Genomic DNA, 19194 nt, shown 5'->3' with positions numbered 1-19194 from the left:
GCGTGGTTGTGAAGCGATTTGACCTATTTTCACAACATATTATTGGGATGTAAGGAAATAGTTTCAAACCAAGTTTCATTGAAATCTTTCGAATAGTTCCTGAGATATGGTTTTTGACCCATAAGTGGGCGACGCCACGCCCATTTTCCTTTTTGTAAAAAAATCTGAGTGCAGCTTTCATCTGCCATTATCGGTTATTATCCGATTTCAACTATTTTCATGGTGTGTAGTGGGGTACGTAAGAGAATCGACTACAGAAAGTTTTGTTTATAGCTTTATTGGTTTGCGAGTTATATACAAAAAACCTATTTGGGGAAGGGGTCACGCCCACTTAAAAAAAATTACATCCAAATGTGCCCCTCCCTAATGCGATCCTATGTTCCAAATTATATTTTCATAACTTTATTTATGGCTTAGTTATGACACTGTAAAGGTTTTCGGTTTTCGCCATTTTGTGGGCGTGGCAATGGACCAATTTTGCCCATTTTCGAAAGCAAGGTGCCAAGGAATGTGTGTTCCAAGTTTCATTAAGATATCTTAATTTTTACTCAAGTTATCGCTTGCACGGACAGACATCCGGATTTCAAATAAACTCGTCATCCTGATCATTTATATATATATAACCCCATATCTAACTCTTTTATTTCTTGGTGACACAAACAACCGTTATGTGAACAAAACTATAATACTCTGTGCAACAGGTTGAGAGAGTATAATTAATGTAATTCAAAAAAGTAGAAAGAATTGGTCAAATATGGCCGATGGCGATGACGAATTTTGTGGCCGATACTGGCCGATGCTGATACCAAGGCCGATTAATCGGTCGGGCTCTACTATCAACCCTCATTATAGTATTCACATACATACACAAAAACAGGCTACTGATCAAGATCTTTATCTATATACATATATAAAAGAAAGTCGTGTTAGTTAAACTATTTATAACTAAAGAATGGCTGAACCGACTTGGCAAAATTTGGTTTGGAGGTAGCTTAGGACGGGGGACAGGAAACAGGATACTTTTTAATCCATTTTCGTGACGAGAACGTGAATAAAATGTGGAATAAAAACGCAATTGACATTCCATATGTAACACAAATTTATTGTTCAAAACATCTGAGTAGGCTTTCTTTTCATTAAAATGAAAACAAAACTGAAAAATGAAAAATGAAAAAGTTATCAGTCACAACATCAATTTGATGAAAAAAAAAACCAAATGCATTGAAGTTTTCCGGTGAAACTCCCGCCTTAATTGGAAAGTGAAATTGGCCTTATTAGCACCGCCACCTGAGCCATTGTATTCACTGCTTCGTGGCGAAACCCCAGAATCACATTTTCTAGCAAACACTCAAAAATACTACGGTGGTTTTCAAATGACATCATTTGGGGCAGACATGATCGAATAAAAGGTATATATCGCTAATTTACTTGAATAGTGTCATAACTCAAAAAACACGATTTTTGAGTTGAGTATGCAGAAATGTGCGTAATTTAATCGTCCATATTGTATAAAAATTTCAGTCCGATGCGTAGGAAAATAAACCGTGATATAAGAATGTGCCGTTCTTAAACTTGTTATGTTACATTAGTTTTCAACCACAATAACGACACTTCTCAGTTGTGCCAGAATTAGTTATAATATTTTTTACGAAATAACGACATATTTTGTGTTACAACACATATTGTGAAAAGGTGAATTGTACTGTACTTCATATAATGCGCATGCGGTGTATTGAAAAAGCGTATTGTATACGATTTTTATTTCGATCCAAAAGTATGCATTACAAAATTTATTGCTCGAGGTGAAATTGAAATTGACTTTACTTATTGAAAAAGGATTTAATATCACAATAATCTTGGTCTGTTTTTCTTTTAGAACAGTACGTTAGTTTAAATTTAGTGAATTTTTACCAAGTTTGCTTTTTAATTTTAATTTTTTGTCATATATCAATTTTGTGTAATAGAGCGTTCCATGCGTTTACATGAACTGAGCGCACCCTACAAATTTCAAGTCTTTAGGTCAAGCCGTTTTTGAGACACGATGAAGGAATGTCTAAAAAACAGTCATACTAACATCGATTTTGAATTTGTATATACAGACCCAGATTAACCATAGAATGGGGCATTGTAAACTCTCGAAGATGCAGAACATAAATTTTTACAAATATACTTCATGGTCAACATGGAGGAACAACTTGATCGACGTTAAGAGATCAATGCAATAATGAGAAGAGCAATACTTCTGGATCTGCATCAATTTAACGACCGTCTGGAACGCACGAACGCACATGTAATGCATTTAGACACATTTAGATGAAGTTACCATCCTGATTGTTGGTGAAAACTTTGAAACACAGCAAATTGTGCTTACACGTCGCAATACTGGGCAATTGCAATAAATGTCAGAAATTGCAATACCCGCTGATTGTTTGGCAAGTAAAAGATGGATATTATTTTAATATAAATCCATTAAATGGTGAGTATAATTATGCTAAAAGAGTGGGTGTAACTTTTAGATACAAAATACAAATTATACTGTATTAATTCAGGACAATAAACTACCAAGACGGTTAGCTTGATGAATTATTACGCAAATCGTTTAATGATTCGTCAAAATGCTGACAACTATTTGCTGCGCTTTCGTCGATTGTTTCAGCAATGTTGCGTCGACATGTACGTTAAAATAGAAACAGAGCGCTAAAATTGCATTCAATTGAACCAAACAAAACTGCGTTCTGAGAAGTATATTCATTTACGTGATGCAATTAGAACTGAAGGAAATTCAGCTAATATTGTTCGATTAACAATTCTGCCGGCAAAGTACATATGTAGGAAGTCCACGTCATATGCTTGAATATGCACAAGATGCATTGACATATGTTCGTCATAACGGTCGACCAGATCTCTTCATTACTTTTACCCGAAATCCAAAATGGATTGAAATTGTTCAAATGCTGCTTCCCAGACAAACATCAAGTGATCGACATGATATCACGGCACGTGTATTCAGGCAAAAAATTCGGTTGCTAATGAACTACATCATAAAACAACGCGTCTTTGGAGAAACTCGATGAGGCCTTCCAAATGCAGGTTAGTAGAAATAATTCAAACAAACCAAATGGATGATATCATATGTGCCGAGATTCCTGATCACGAAGCCGATCCAGACCTACATAATGTTGTAATTACAAATATGGTTCATAGGCCGTGTGAAGCCATCAATACCCAATCACCTTGGTAGACGGCAAGTGTTCCAAACGATATTCACGGAAAATAACAGCAGAAACTGTAACTGGCAACGATGGTTATCCACTGTATCGTCGTCGATCACCCACTGATAATGGTCGAACTATAGCAACGAAAATGAAAGGAATGGATTTCGAGTTCGCCAACAGTTGGATTGTTTAATATTCGCCACTTATTTCTAAAACGTTCAAGACACATTGCAACATTGAGTATTACAATTCAGTAAAGTCAATAAAATACATTTGCAAATTTGTAACGATATGGCGGTTTTTGGCAATCAAACATCCAATGCCAACGATGAAATTGCGCGCTAACAAGTTGGTCAGTATGTGAACTGTAATGAAGCGATTTGGCGTATATTCGAATTCCCTAGTCATGAACGGCATCCTACTGTAACGCATTTGGAGAATGGTCAACGTGTATATTTCACAGCATCGAATGTTGTCCAACGTGCCTCCAGTTTCTTTGCGATCTGCCAAAGGGATCCATTTGCAACTTTTCTTTACTCGGAAATGCCATGCTTCATCTAAGAATTTGCAACGAAGGAAGCAGGGCGATGCGGTTCCTGGATATCCAGATGTGCGTTTTACTGATGATCTTGGTCGTATGTATGCTGTTCCAAAGAATAATGAATGCTTTTATTTGCGGTTATTGCTGGCAAATGTGCGTGGGCCAACGTCATTTGAATCACTACAATGGTACAATATTCCCAACATATCGTGCTGCATGTGTAGAACTGAATTTACTACAAAACGATAACCACTGTGATACAACAATCCTCTAAGCAATTATGTTTGCATCTCCAATTCAGATACGTACATTATTTGCTATCATCATTTCGACATGCTTTCCATCAAACCCATCTAACCTTTTTTTCAATATTTCTTTATTTATTGAATCTGCTTTTACTTTAAGCCTAACAATAAGTTATAAAATCTTAAATCTATTTAAAAACTAGACAAGCTCAAACAAGTGATTGAGCTGTATTGGTGAAACGTTGCTCTTTAGTACGCAGGCATATCCCTTCTTTTTAGGCGTGTTTGATCGCAGGAATGTACTAAGACATTAGCCAATGGGTTTGGGTGATCACGGAGTTTAGATATATATGTACATATTTCAATCTGCTGTCCGCTTTCTTCACCATAGGGATACGAAGATCTTTATGGATATTTTCATTGCGAATGTATCATGGTGAGCACGTGATTGATCTAAGCATTTTTGTTGGAACCTTTGTATTATATCAATATTAGTTGCACAGGTCGTACCCCACAGTTGAATGCCATACATCCAAATCGGCTTTATCACCGCATTGTATAAAAGCACTTTGTTGTCTAGGCTAAGTTTAGAGTTTTTATTTAAAAGCCAATTTAAATTTGCAGCTCTTATCTTCATGCACGTTATTTTACTAGATATATGTTTTCTCCACGTAAGCCTTCTATCTAGATGAATACCAAGATAGGTAACTTCATTCGCTTGAGGCACTGGAATATTGTTCATTTTTACTGCCGGGCACATTTTTGGTCTTAGCGAACACGACAGATCTTAAGTGCTCCGATAATATTCTTGATGCTATAATGTGGCATTTGTTACGGCTCACTAAAGCTGTGTCATCCGCGAAAGTTGATGTCAAAACATTATTAGCTGTTGGAAGATCAGCAGTATATATGATGTACAGAGTTGGGCCTAAAACACTGCCTTGTGGTACACCAGCCCTTATTTGTCATTCATCAGATATGAAGTCTCCCACTTTAACCGTAAATTGTCTATTTTTTAAATAAGACTCCAATATTTTATACAATTCTAAAGGTAGAATGTTTTTAATCTTATATAAAAGCCCTTCATGCCACACCTTATCAAATGCCTGAGCTACGTCTAGAAATATAGCTGAACAGTACTCTCTGTGCTCGAATGCTTTTCTTATTTCGTTAGTTATTCTATTTACTTGTTCTATTGTACTATGTTTTGCATCCCATCTAACCTGTGGCTAGGGATGCAAACGATGTATCGATGTTTTTGAAACATCGATGTTTTCGTCAATGTTAGCCATCGATGTCTCGAATCTAAAAACATCGATGCATCGATGTCACTTTCAACGATGTTTTATGTCGATGTTTTAAATAAAAATTTTACTTAACACCTACACACTTTTTCGGGTATTAACCCGAAACCCTCTATTTCGATACACTTTATTACATTGGAATTAGATTTTTGTAAAATACGGAGAATTCGTTAAGGGAATGTGCGCTTGGACCTGCGGTTACTTTTATGATTTATTTATACAATTTACATAATTCTGGCGTAGGCTACTATGTTTGATCAGAGATTAAAATTACTTCATTTTAAAGATGCTAGGGCAAAGGAAATACATTTTTTTGTTTAATCGAAAATTAATCGCGCTGATACAACGGAATCTTCGGATGAGTGTGAAACAGAATACCAGTTTGATGTTTGGAACCAGAATAAACATTTGGTCCACCAAAAGGTGAAATGTAAGCTGTCAAATTTATCTACAATTGCAGGGACGGAAGGTTGAAGAGAAAGTGTATCTCGGCTTTTACCCCTACCAATCAGAAGCCGATAGAGTTTGGGTTGATATGAATACTGTGTTTCCGGAGTTGTATAATAAGGTTTATTAATATTTACACATTGTAGTCACTTCAGTGCCGAGTAAACGACCGTTTTCTAAACACAGGGCAACTATCACGCAGAAGTAAAATCGAAAAGAAATGACAGTGAAAAAATTTTCCATATCGTTGTTTTGAAATTCTGTTATTTATTGAGAAAAAACTTTAACAGACATATAATGCTAAGTGAAATAAAATGCATCAACTTAAGACGTACTACATTTCATTTATTTATGCTTCTGCTTCTGTATCCCTTAGCTTTTCACACTAAATTTAAAATAAGTTAAAAAAGTTCAAAAATACATCGATGTTTCGATGTATCGATGTTTTAATGGCCGATGTTTTTGATTTCGATGGGTTTTGAAGAAACATCGATACATCGAACCATCGATGTTTCATTTTACGATGTTTGCATCCCTACCTGTGGCACAAATACAAGAATAATATGCCAGAAGAAATTTTATATCAAATTCGTGTGATTTCAAGAAATCTCGATCTTGAGATGAATGAGGAGATACATAATCGGGCTTTGGTTTTGGTCGAAGACATGTGCTACCTTATGTGTGGTAGTTTATTAGACAGGTTAGGAATGCCAGCGCCAAATCGTCAAAGGAATAACTCATTTAATCGAGAATTAGAAAGAGAACATGAATATGATGTCGAGGAAATAAATACTGCACTTCAAACAAATTTACCCATGTTGAATCCCAAACAAAAATAAATGTATGATACATTAATGAGGGCAATTGATGAAGGAAATGGTGGTTTATATTTTCTGGATGCCCCTGGTGGAACTGGGGCTTCAAAATATTGAAGAACCAACATGTAATATTTCAAAACACTCCGCAATGGCCAAAGTATAAACGGAGCATAAACGTGCATTGGAAGCACTTAACCGAACATTAAAAGATATCCGCAATGATTCGAGAGGCTTTGGAGGCGCAATGATTTTACTGTCTGGCTATTTCCAAACACAGCCAATTATTCCACGATCAACTGCTGCCGACGAAATAAACACTTGCGTCAAATCATCGAATCTATGGCATTATGGGAAGAAACTTCAGCTAACCATAACCATGAGAGTTGCATTACTAAACAATAAAGCAGTTGAAACTTTCTCTGAGCAACTGCTGACTATGGGTAATAGGTTGAAGAATCGCCTTGTATCATCGAACAAAGGAACTCATCAACAAAGTATTCCCAAACATAATAACTAATCACAAAAATGATAAATGGTTGAGAGAGCAAGCAATTTTGGTTGCTAAAATGACTTAAACTACATAATTCAGAATGAGATCAATAGTACACATCATTCATTCAAATCTATTGACTGTGTAATAAACGACGATGAAGCTACCAACTATCCAATTGAATTTAAAACTCCTTGGATGTGCCTGGCTGACCACCGCACAATTTACGACTAAAGGTTGGCTCTGTAGTATTCATGCTTCGAAACGTAAATCAACCGAAACTATGCAACGGAACGCGATTGATGTTAAGATTTTTGTTAAACAATGTAATATATGCAATTATACTCAAAGGAAAGTTCGAAGGTGAGAAAGCTATCATTCCGAGGATCCCTATGATCCCGACAGATATGCCGTTTCAGTTTAAACGATTACAATTTCCGATTCGTTTTGCATTCGCCATGACCATTAACAAATCACAAGGCCAATCCTTGAAAGTTTGTGGCCTCAATCTAGAAGATCCATATGTGGCATGTTCACGAGTGGGAAGACCATCAGCGTTATTTGTTCTTGCGCTTGATAAAAAAAAGGCCGTCTATCACAAGGTGCTTCACTAAAAAGTGAAAAACAATAAAGAAAATTACATAGACATATATAGACATTACATAAAATATCATTAAAATACTTAAGTATTCTAGATTATCAAAATATATATTACTAGCTGACCCCACAGACGTTGACCTTTGTGAACTTATTTGTTTTGAAAAGGAAAGAAAGTTGAATTTAGGTTGTATTGAAAAGCATTTATTTTCGATTTTTCTACATTTTTTTTCAATGTAACGCAGCTTGATAAACAACATTTTTTGTTTTCTGTTCCGGAGCGTAAATGTACAGAGAAGATGGTTTTTCAACCCGTGAACACTCCACATATAGCTAACCGTATGAAAACATGGCATTTCCAGATTTATGCCACACATTTCAGCAACTGTCTGTGTGACCTGTTGATTGACATCGCAAATGCAAGTTTCAGTGGAAACTAATACGTTTGAACTGAAATGGCAAATCGTTGGAACTCAGAGGAATTGGTGGAATCAAGCATTCTGACCCTTGTAAGTCCCTTTCAAAATTCTTGCAACTATCACATTATTCGATAATAATCGAATAATGACGAATCCAACTTTAAGATGTAAATGATGCGGCGGCATGTCAAGCAAATCGAAAAAATTTAGAAATTCAACACACAAATCTCCCTGAATTTGACTTGAATCGTATAGATTAAGTCATCAACATCGGTATTTTTGACAGCTAAAATTGAGCGTGCACTAAACCAATCGTAGTTACTTATAATTTTGGCCAATGTATTCAGATATACATTCGTCTTTCGTTGAAGTGAATTGACAAATGCCAGGTGGAATTGATATCAAACCATTGAAAAAATCAACCGGAATTTGTCAATTTACAATTTTTAACAGTTCTTCTGTGGTGCTATCCTATTGCAGGAACACTCGCATATTAATGGTCAATCATATGGTTTTCACGTACCGCCATAAATACTATGACTTGAGACATTCAATTCTTCCGCCGCTGTTGATTTTGGAATAACAGGAAGTATTTGTCGAAAATCGCCAGCTAACGGTATCATTACGCAACCAAAGCGACGATTATTATTCCACAAAACGGTACTCACGGACTTTTTTTTAGATAATTATAAGAGAAATAATTCTTTCATACATAGCTTTTGTGTATCTTGACCGCTTTCGCAGCGCAACGAACGGAAGCTAATGTAAACAGTGCTAAATGTATAAAAAACGGGGGAAATTATTTATCTTTAAGGGCTTCCGTTCGTTGCGCTGCGAAATCGGTCAAGATACACAAAAGCTATGTATGAAAGAATTATTTCTCTTTTAATTATCTAAAAAAAGTCCGTGAGTACCGTTTTGTGGAATAATAATCGTCGCTTTGGTTGCGTAATGATACCGTTAGCTGGCGATTTTCGACAAATACTTCCTGTTATTCCAAAATCAACAGCGGCGGATGAATTGAATGTCTCAAGTCATAGTATTTGTGGCGGTACGTGAAAACCATATGATTGACCATGAATATCCGAGTGTTCCTGCAACAGGATAAAACCACAGAAGAACTGTTAAAAATTGTAAATGGACAAATCCCGGTTGATTTTTTCAATGCTTTGATATCAATTCCACCTGCCATCTATACGATTCAAGTAAAATTCAGGGAGATTTGTGTGTTGAATTTCTAAATTTTTGGATTTGCTTGACATGCCGCCGCATCATTTACATCTTAAGGTTGGATTCGTCATTATTATGTAATTATATCGAAACTCTGTAATTGAACCCTGATTGTGATGCACCTATCGAATAATGCGATAGTTGCAATAATTTTGAAAGGGACTTACAAGGGGCAGAATGCTTGATTCCACCAATTCCTCTGAGTTGGAAATGCCATGTTTTTCATACGGTCGGCTATATGTACTCTGTACATTTACGCTCCGGAACAGAAAACAAAAAATGTTTTTTATCAAGCTGCGTTACATTGAAAAAAAATGTAGAAAAATCGAAAATAAATGCTTTTCAATACAATCTAAATTCAACTTTCTTTCCTTTTCAAAACAAATAATTTCACCCAGGGCAACGCCTGTGGGGTCAGCTAGACTTTTTCCATGAAATAGGATAGTATCGGAAACTAAAAATTGCATTTAAGAGCAAGGAGAGGAGAGGAGAGAGGAGGTTAACTCAATTATCAATTTTGAAGTAATAGTGTCGTATCCTGACGATTTTTTGGATTAAGCTCTTTTATGATCCTAATAATTTCAGTAGTTGAAGTATTAATAGACCCAAACGACTCGTTTGCGGTATTGGGGATGATTGGCGACATAAAATTGTTCTTTGAGCAATTTGATTGAAATAACTTTTCTAGGTGATTTGCAAAACAATTTGCCTTGTCTTCATCACTTTGTGCCCAATTTCCTCCCAAGCCTCTTAAAGGCATATTGGAGTCAGCAGATTTCAGTTGGAGCTGAGTAGAAGAGGAACGATTTATTTGCCATTCACGTCTAGCCCTCCTTTTTATACTCTCGCAACAAAGTTGATAAGAGAGTATCATAGTTTTGTTCACATAGCGGTTGTTTGTAACACCCAAAACTAAACGAGTTAGATATAGGGTTATATATACCAAAGTGATCAAGGCGACGTGGCGAGTCAAAATCCGAATGTCTGTCTAGCCGTCCGTCCGTCCGTCCGTCTATACAAGCTGTAACTTGAGTAAAAATTAAGATGTCTTGATGAAACTTGGTACCCTAATTTCTTGGCACCATAGGAAGGTTGCTTTCGAAGATGGGCAAAATCGGACCACTGCCACGCCCACAAAATGGCGAAAATCGAAAACACATAAAGTGCCATAACTAAGCCGTAAATAAAGCTATGGAAATAAAATTTGGTACAAAGGATCGCACTATGAAGGGGCATATTTGGATGTAATTATTTTGGAGAAGTGGGCGTGGCCCCGCCCTCAAATAGGTTTTTTTTTATATATCTGGCAAACCAATGAAGCTATATAAACCAAACTTTCTGCAGTCGTTTCTTTTAGCCATTTTTTTATACAGTCTAAAAACCACGCCTACTTCCTATATACCAGAACTTTGAAGAGGATCTGAATCGTTTACTTTACAATATATAAAGTAAGCACTAGTGAAGATATCGGTGCAGAACTTTGCACAAATACTATGTTTATAGTGTGGCAGCCCCATTCTAAATGCCCCATTCCTAAAGTTAAATAAATAAATTGCGAGAGTATAAAATGTTCGGTTACACCCGAACTTAGCCCTTCCTTACTTGTTTTTATTTGGTGTTCCTGAGACAGCTGCATTAGTTATTATAACATTGAGTTCTCTTATGCCTTCGTCAATATCACTTAATGTATTTATTTTAAATCAATATTAATGTGGCTACTGACGTATTTTTTTTTGTATTTTAGCCAGTTCGTTTTGTGAGATGTTAGGCCCACTTTCGATTCAACAAATATGGGTTGTTCACATAACTTTATTAGTACAGGAGAATGATCAGAAGATAGATCAGCTGTCATAGCGATCTATCAATATTTATACCCTGAACAGGGTATATTAAGTTTGTCACGAAGATTGTAACACCCAGAAGAAAGCGTCGGAGACCCTATAAAGTATATAGATAAATGATCAATATGTTGAACTGAGTCGATTTAGCCATGTCCGTCTGTCTTTATATATACGAACTAGTCCTTAAGTTTATAAGATATCGTTTTGAAATTTTGCAGATGTTATTTTCTCTTCAAGAAGCTGCTCTTTTGTCGGAACTGCCGACATCGGACCACTATATCATATAGCTGTCATACAAACTGAACGATCGGAATCAAGGGCTTGTATGGAAAACTTCCGCATTTTACTACATATCTTCTCGATTTTTGGTGTGAGTTATTGTTCGTTGAAATAATTTAATCTCCGAAAAAATTGTTCAGATCGGTTCACTATAGCAATGGCTTATATGGAAAATTTTCGCATTTGACGTGGTATCTTCACGAAATTTGACAATATAATCTCCGAAGAAATTGTTCAAATCGGTTAACTATTTAACCTTAATGTTTCTAGCAAACAACCCGGCTAAAAAGAATTAGTAAAATGTTTTCTTTTTTTACTTACTTTTTCTTACGTCTTTAGATTTGCTTAAACACATAGTTACTAAAAGAAATGCACCTGTGAAGGGTATATTAGCTTCGGTACAGCCGAAGTTAACGTTTTTTCTTGTTTTGATTACAGCAAAATCAATTAGATCTGGTATTTTGTTACGATCACTGGGCCAGTATGTTGGCTTGCTAGGAGATATTATATCAAGATTATTGTACTTATGCATAATAGTGTTATACATTATACGTGATCACGAGTACAAATTAATCATTCGAGGTTTGTTCGTGGAAGTCTCTTGGCAGAATTACCAATTAACTTCCCGAACACGACCGGAATGTCGTGTAGTAGAAACTACATTTTTTGGGTGTTATGGTTGAGTCAGCCAAAGGACTGACTGACTATTCTTTATTTTAGCTTCTTTTTATACATATTCTAATCCTTAAGACTAAATACAAATACTCTTAAGCTCCAGTTACCGATGCTTGACTTGACCTAGAGAGACTTGAGAACTGTCACATAAAATATCCGTTTAATGGACCTTGCATGTATTTGATTACAGAACGCATGACTTGACTTGAAAGTCTGTTGAATTTAGAACTCTAAGTTACGTTGACATTTGATCTGCTCTCCCTCTCTCACTGCTTCTATTTTCATTCTCATTATGATCCTATTCCAGTGTTGCCTGAATATTTTCCCTTAAAATTAAATATGTTAAAATTCTAATCTTTAATATTTATAAATCTTCAAATAAAGAAAAAATAAGATAATTCAGAGGAAAATACCATTTTCACAACAATTATTTTTTAATGTGTTTAATAAAAAATTTTTTATTTTATTTATAACGCAAATACTTTAAGTGCAATAAACAAATCAAATCAAATAGGGTAAATTTTGCAACAGAAACATAACTATTGCGAATCTCTGCATGAATTTGTGGTGATCTGCTCACAAAAAAATATTTTGCGAATTTATGTAATGAAAAATTGATTGTAAATGTTCAAATTCAATTTGAATAAATTATTTATTCACCCATCATTTATACGCTTGGCTGGTTCCAATTTATTACATCTTCTAACAATTCTACATATCGAAAAACTGAACTACGCGTGCACTTTTTTCTTTTTTCTTTTGTGCTATTCTGCTCAAAGCTATATTCATATATTTTTTAAAGAGTTTTCTTTCAAACAGAAAATCTTCACGTGTTCACAGATTTCCTAATAGTGAAGATTTTTTTGTATACTAGTTTTAAAATCTTCAATCTTGGTGATATTTTAATTTAAAAAACTTAATTTTAAAGCTAAATCTGTACACATCTGGCAACTCTACCCAGAAACTATAATAATAACAGCTGAAGTTGAAGTTGTGTGAAGTATAACTGCATCTAAGTTTTTCAAGCGAAACTTTTCGAAGCTGAGTCAAGTCAAGCATCGGTAACTGGAGCTTTACAATCTAATATTCATCTTATAAACATATGTTCCACTTGAGACGCACCACAGGTGGTAAGTGTTAAGGTTCTTCTTACATTCTTAATGTGTGTGACAAATGTCCACTTGAAAATGTTTATCTTATAACGTAATATGGTATCATGTGTACAACACGCGTGACCCTCGATCCTTAATAGTCACTGTGCCAAGGACATCGGTCATATTTGTCTATTAAAATATATTGATGGTGGTATTAACTTACATGTGTTTTTCATAGTAATCTCCACCTGCTAGAAATCTATGACCTAGTGTTCCAAAAAAGTCTTTAAATTCACTATCTGTAATTTTAAAACGAGGTGGGCAATATATAGCCGTTAGATTTTAATTACAACCCCGATATTTTAATGATATAGTTGTAGCTTTTAACTGTGCTGTAGAATGAGATTCCAGAGCATAGTGGTTAAGCCGATTTCTAACCAACACTGCCGTTCCACCATGCGGTTTTCCATCCGGTGATTTGTAACATAGAGTCTATATCCGGGTATATTGAAGTTATTTTTGTTTGTTAGATCAGTTTCTGATTTTAGCATAGCTTGCAATCTCAAGGTTATGTTGGTTAACACCGTTAGCATTCCATATACAAATTTTAACAGCCCTATTCTGTGCACTTGACAAAATAACAAAAAAATTGAAATTTTCTTCATATATTTATCAAGTAAGAAATTTTTTGGTAATCTGTGACAATTTTGATAAAATTAAAAGCTTCAGTACGCATAGCTTTTCCCCCACACGTGTGGGAAACAAAAAAATGTAAACAGAAACAGCTGATTTCTTTCCAATTATATTGAATTGAAACATTTATTTGAATTGTTCTATATGCATTTGCAAAAGGTTTCTGAGAGTGCGCAAATATTCCATGCTCCGAATCTGGCCGTATTTTACAACCCCATTTACAGCCCTATTCTGTGCACTTTACAAATTCAACAAATTTCTAATTTGTAAAAAATTGAAATTTATCAAGCATTTCTTATTCTGTGTCTAAAATAAAAAGCTTTTTTCTTGATAAGTTTTTAAGAAGTAAAATGCTCTTGACAAATAAAATATCTCGTTGTGGATAATTGTGAAAATGAATTTGTAATAAAGGAGATATTTTACTTTTGACGTTAATTTTATATAAAGAGGAAAAATATGAATATGTGGATGGTTCGCGTTATTGAGCCGTTTTTATAATATATTAAGAAGTTAATTTTTCCGTTTTTTGTATAAAAAAATGAGGATAATGAGGGTAATATTGACGAAATTGTTTTCTATATATTGCATGCGATTACAGCTTAGCAAATGTTTGCCAACAACAGGGTTATACCTAACCAAACAGGGAGTGCCGCGCGTAAATAAAGTTGTTTGATAATCAAATGGCAGAGCCTATATAGTCACTTTTCCATCCCAGATCCTCCATAGTCTTTTGCTCCCCCACAAAGCCGTAGAATAATTCATAATATAATACATATGTCCTTTATAATATATTTAAGAATATTTGGAATGCAATTTTGATTTAGTTGGTTGTTATGTTTAGCTTCAGAAAAGTTGCTTGGGGACTACGAAATCTAAACTTTGTTCATTATTGGCAAAAAATTTGATAAGCTGTAATCGCATACAATATATAGAAAGCAATTTCATCAAAATTACCCTCATCATCTTAATCTTTTTATTTTATTTATACAAAAATTTTTTTTATTTTTATTTATACAAAAAAGGGAAAAATAAACTTCTTAATATAAAAAGGGCTCAATAACGCGAGCCATCAACATATTCATATTTTTCCTCTTTGTATAAAAATAATGACACAAATAAAATATCTCCATTACAACAAATTCACTTTCACAACTATCCACAACGAGATATTTTATTTGTCAAGAGCATTTTACTTCTTAAAAATTTATCAAGAAAAAAGCTTTTTATTTTAGACACAGAATACGAAATTATTGAAATTTGTTGAATTTGTAAAGTGTACAGAATAGGGCTGTAAGTATGCTAATTTTTACTTAATAAAATTTACAGCATTTGGTTCTGAGATTTTATTAAATCTGGGATCATGCTTTGCACAGTAGACAAAAATTGTGTCATACATTGCGTAAGATTTATAATCATGGTTTCAATACCTCCATTTGGTGGATTTTGCGGTAGTTGCATTTGTATAGTGTTGCCTTTTACAACATTGGCATAGCTCCCTTGTACTGCAGTATTTTTAAGTATACCGGGTTTTGTAATATTGTCTGTGATATCTCTAATTTCATTACGGGGTGTATGTAATATTTGGTTACGTTGTGCTTGAATTCCCTGTGATAGCTTCGATTTTAATTTTTTATATATAGGATTTTAATTCTTTATATTGGCAGTGTGATTTCCTCCACAATTGCTGCATTTTTTTAGTTAAATCCTCTTTCTTAATTGTGTTTTTGAAAGAGGGATGTAAATCGACACATACCACACAAACACTGCGTAGGGTACAATCATAGTTCATCCTTTTCTTGCACATTACATTCATCACTTAGCACATTATATATACATCTTGCACAATTCGGAGAATGATCTTGGTACAATCTCGGATGAAAGACCCAAAACTGCGAACGAAAACTACATGTGTACTTTCAGTACTGAGACCCACAAAAGACCTGAAACTATACCCGCTATTTTCGGTTAATTCTACTAAAACCCGAAATGAGAATTTAATAACAAAATCATTAATTATATTACATATTTATTGAAAATATCATGTCATTTATGTGTTTATTATCATATTTACTTTATACATGCATTATCGTACTACAGTATATACATATGTATAACGTATTGAATAGTTCAACAATTTTTGCTATCGGACAAAGGCTGGAGGAAGAGTGGCAAATGTCAAATACCCCGTGCGGCCTGGAAGTGTAAGTTGCGGACATTATGTGAGGACTCCTTTGGTTTCTTTCATTAATTTCACTAGTACAAGATTCATCCAATTTCTGGGAGGAGGGTTTCTATAAAATATATAGTAAAATTTGAATTTTTACAACATAAAAGTTGGTAATAATTACCTTATATTTCAGGAATTCTAAATCTAGCACGGGCAACGTTCTAGTCTTAACATCCATGCTCTTGCTGTAGTACTTCCATTGAACTAATTTCTGTGAATCCATGTCCTTGTAAAGCGATACAACAACGTTATAATTCCTCAAAACAAGGTGAAAATTAATCAAAAAAAGTCCTCCTAATTGAACATACAAGAAGTTTTTAAATTTCTATGATCACAAATATTCACTTAAATTTACCCTTTAATTCCTGTGTTTTATCTGCTAATTTATCCAAAAATACTGCAACTGCTTTGTCCTCTAGCGCATTGGCAAAACCCAGTTGACACACGTCGCGATGATAAACGGTTACAAAAGCACCTAAACCATGTCGTTCCAATTCTTCACGTGCATGTTTTGACCAAAAGGTTTAATTGCACGTAAAAAAGTGACATTAAACCTCGAAATCCAACGCAGAATCACTCTTGCCAACATGTGCTACTTTGACAAATCAAAACTACAAGTCGAGTTAAAATCAAACTCTACAAGTTGCTCATTATTCCCGTCCTGATGTATGGCGCAGAAGCGTGGTCGATGACAGCATCCGATGACGACTCTTGGGGTTTTCGAGAGAAAGGTTTTGCACAAGATTTGTAGTCCTCTGAACATTGGCAACGGCGATTACCGCAGACGATGGATCGATAAGCTGTACGATTTGTACGACGACATTGCCATAGTTCAGCGAATAAAAAGACAGCGGCTACACTAAGTCATGTTTTTCGAATGAATGAAAACACTCCAGCTTTGGAAGTGTTCAATACAGTACCCGCTGGTGGAAGAAGCGGAAGAGGACGACATCCACTCCGTTGAAAAGACCAAGTGGAAAATTACCGGACGGCACTTGGAATTTCCAAATGGCGCCAAATTGCAAAACGGAGGGATGAATGGCACGCTCTGGTGGATTCAGCCATAATCGCGAAAGTGGTTCCTATGTATGTACATATATTGAGATGGCGGAGAAATCTTAAATTAAAGTAAAAATAAAAAATGAATTTAGACTAATATGTAATTATATGAGTGGTTTTTAAAATATTGTGTAAAGTAACAATTATTGAACAATGCAAAACTATCCGGAGGTACAATGGAACGGTTTTGCACCCGAAATAAATAGTTTCAGGCTACCACATAGGTCTGAAAATAAATGACAGAGGGTAATATTTTTAATTAATTTGTAAGATTGGATTTACTTCTGTAAGTATGGATATTAATATTCAGAAGATGCAGTTTTTAATAAGGTTATGCGATTTGCACAAGTCCATCCATCCATACATCCGATTACACCTGGGAATTGCGTTTTATTTCTTATTATTTATTACTAGCAGAGCCGGCCACACGTTTTTGTGTAAGGTATACATTATATTAGTAATTTTTCAATACACAGAAAAAATTCCGACGCATAAATACGAGAACGTTATAACCGGTAAATTTTAAAATGATTCATATACCGTTGGCTTAATATAGAAAAGGCGTATCTACATTTTTTTCGAAATCGCGTTTTTAATGTATTCTGGTAGACCACTGTCAAATACTAATTAATAGTCATATAAAAATATCCCTAACTCATTCGAAGTTACAATAACAACATAAAGCCCTATCTCAAATAACTTCAAAGAAATTAAAAATAATAACAAAATTATACCACAATTGAATATGTTACCTGTTTTGAATAAAAATTGCAATAGAAATGTTTTTTGCATCTTAAGTTTTTAAGGTTTTATTCAGTTTTTTCCTTCTCCTGAAAAGTAACGAAAAGTGTAGAAACGCCTTTTCTATATTAAGCCATCGATACATTATTGTAGATCTTTATTAAACGTAAATTATCATTATTTGTATTTTGATTTGTACTTTGATTTATTTAATCGTACATGAAGTATGTAATGAATAACGATGTAACGATGAATAAGCTTCTCTTTCGAGTCAATGAGGTGACAGAAATCTTTTGGAAATGTTATTAATAAATCGAGGTGTAAACTGCGACCCTACCATTTCCAACTGCTTCTACAATCGCAATTTGATATTGTTGCAAAAACAGTCGTATGTTAGTTGTTATTTGGTTATTCTTTATGTGTCGCCACAAATTGATGATTTTAGGTATACGATTAGTTCGTCAGCAACAGTTGATCCAGAAATAATTGGAAGAGTCTGGCGTAAATCACCTGCCAACAGAATCATGGTTCCACCAAAAACGTTTTGGTTGTCCTGTAAATCTTTTAAAGTCCTGGAGGGTTACTATGTAAGGCGTTACGACTAGAAATGCGTTACGAAAGTGAATTGCGTTGCGAAGGCAAATGTAAAATTTTCGAATTGTAGAAAATATTGAAATGTTTTTTCGTTCACATATTTTCATAAAAGTTTACATTACTTCCAGAAAAAAATGAGAACGTAAACAAATTCAAAAACAGAAAAGTCAAACGCGTAAGGAAACCTAAGTTCGGGTATAACCGAACATTTTATACTATCATATTATTATATATTGTAAGACTCAGAGGCAATGATATTAAACCATTAAACATTTATATTAAACCATACTGAAGAATTTAAAATTATATTTCTTACATCAATATGATAACTTTTTTATGTTTTATACTTAAAAGTAATAATATTTTTGACTATAACAATACTTTGTTAATTGTTATATTATGTTTTAAAGTCATATAAAGGCATTCTTACAATGATTCTTAAATATATACTTTTATCAATTGTACATTTATTCTCACACTACTATTTAATTTCGATGGTTTATTTCTACAATTTGTGTACCGGTAGTTGTAGTTCAATATTCTTTATCAAGCAGGGAACTAAAAAATGTTTCTTCGAGAGTGTCGAGTTGAATCGACGTTGGGGCCGATGTTGCGTTAAAGAAAAGTTACTGTCTGTGTTGTATATGAATAATTCCTTGTGTTGTTTAATGTTGATTAATGTGTG

At 34.4% G+C, this 19194-nt stretch overlaps 1 long non-coding RNA gene across 3 annotated transcripts; it reads left to right on the top strand.

The window, feature by feature from the left end:
• Positions 1-1015: 1015 nt before the first annotated feature.
• LOC128921557 (uncharacterized) lies at positions 1016-17884 on the top strand. Of its 3 annotated transcripts, XR_008470994.1 has the most exons (5): positions 1016-1409; positions 13030-13231; positions 16015-16193; positions 16249-16383; positions 16535-17884. It is a non-coding gene; the product is annotated as an uncharacterized LOC128921557 (long non-coding RNA). The 3 variants fall into 3 exon arrangements; XR_008470993.1 differs by lacking the exon at positions 13030-13231 and having other exon boundaries at positions 1024-1409; positions 15986-16193; positions 16535-17879; XR_008470992.1 differs by lacking the exon at positions 13030-13231 and having other exon boundaries at positions 1028-1409; positions 16535-17878.
• Positions 17885-19194: the final 1310 nt, after the last annotated feature.

Source organism: Zeugodacus cucurbitae, chromosome 4 (assembly GCF_028554725.1).
Source record: "Zeugodacus cucurbitae isolate PBARC_wt_2022May chromosome 4, idZeuCucr1.2, whole genome shotgun sequence".
NCBI classification, from domain to species: Eukaryota; Metazoa; Arthropoda; class Insecta; order Diptera; family Tephritidae; genus Zeugodacus; species Zeugodacus cucurbitae.
The sequence above is the reverse complement of the archived record's forward strand: the minus strand, read 5'-3'. Positions and strand labels throughout refer to the sequence as shown.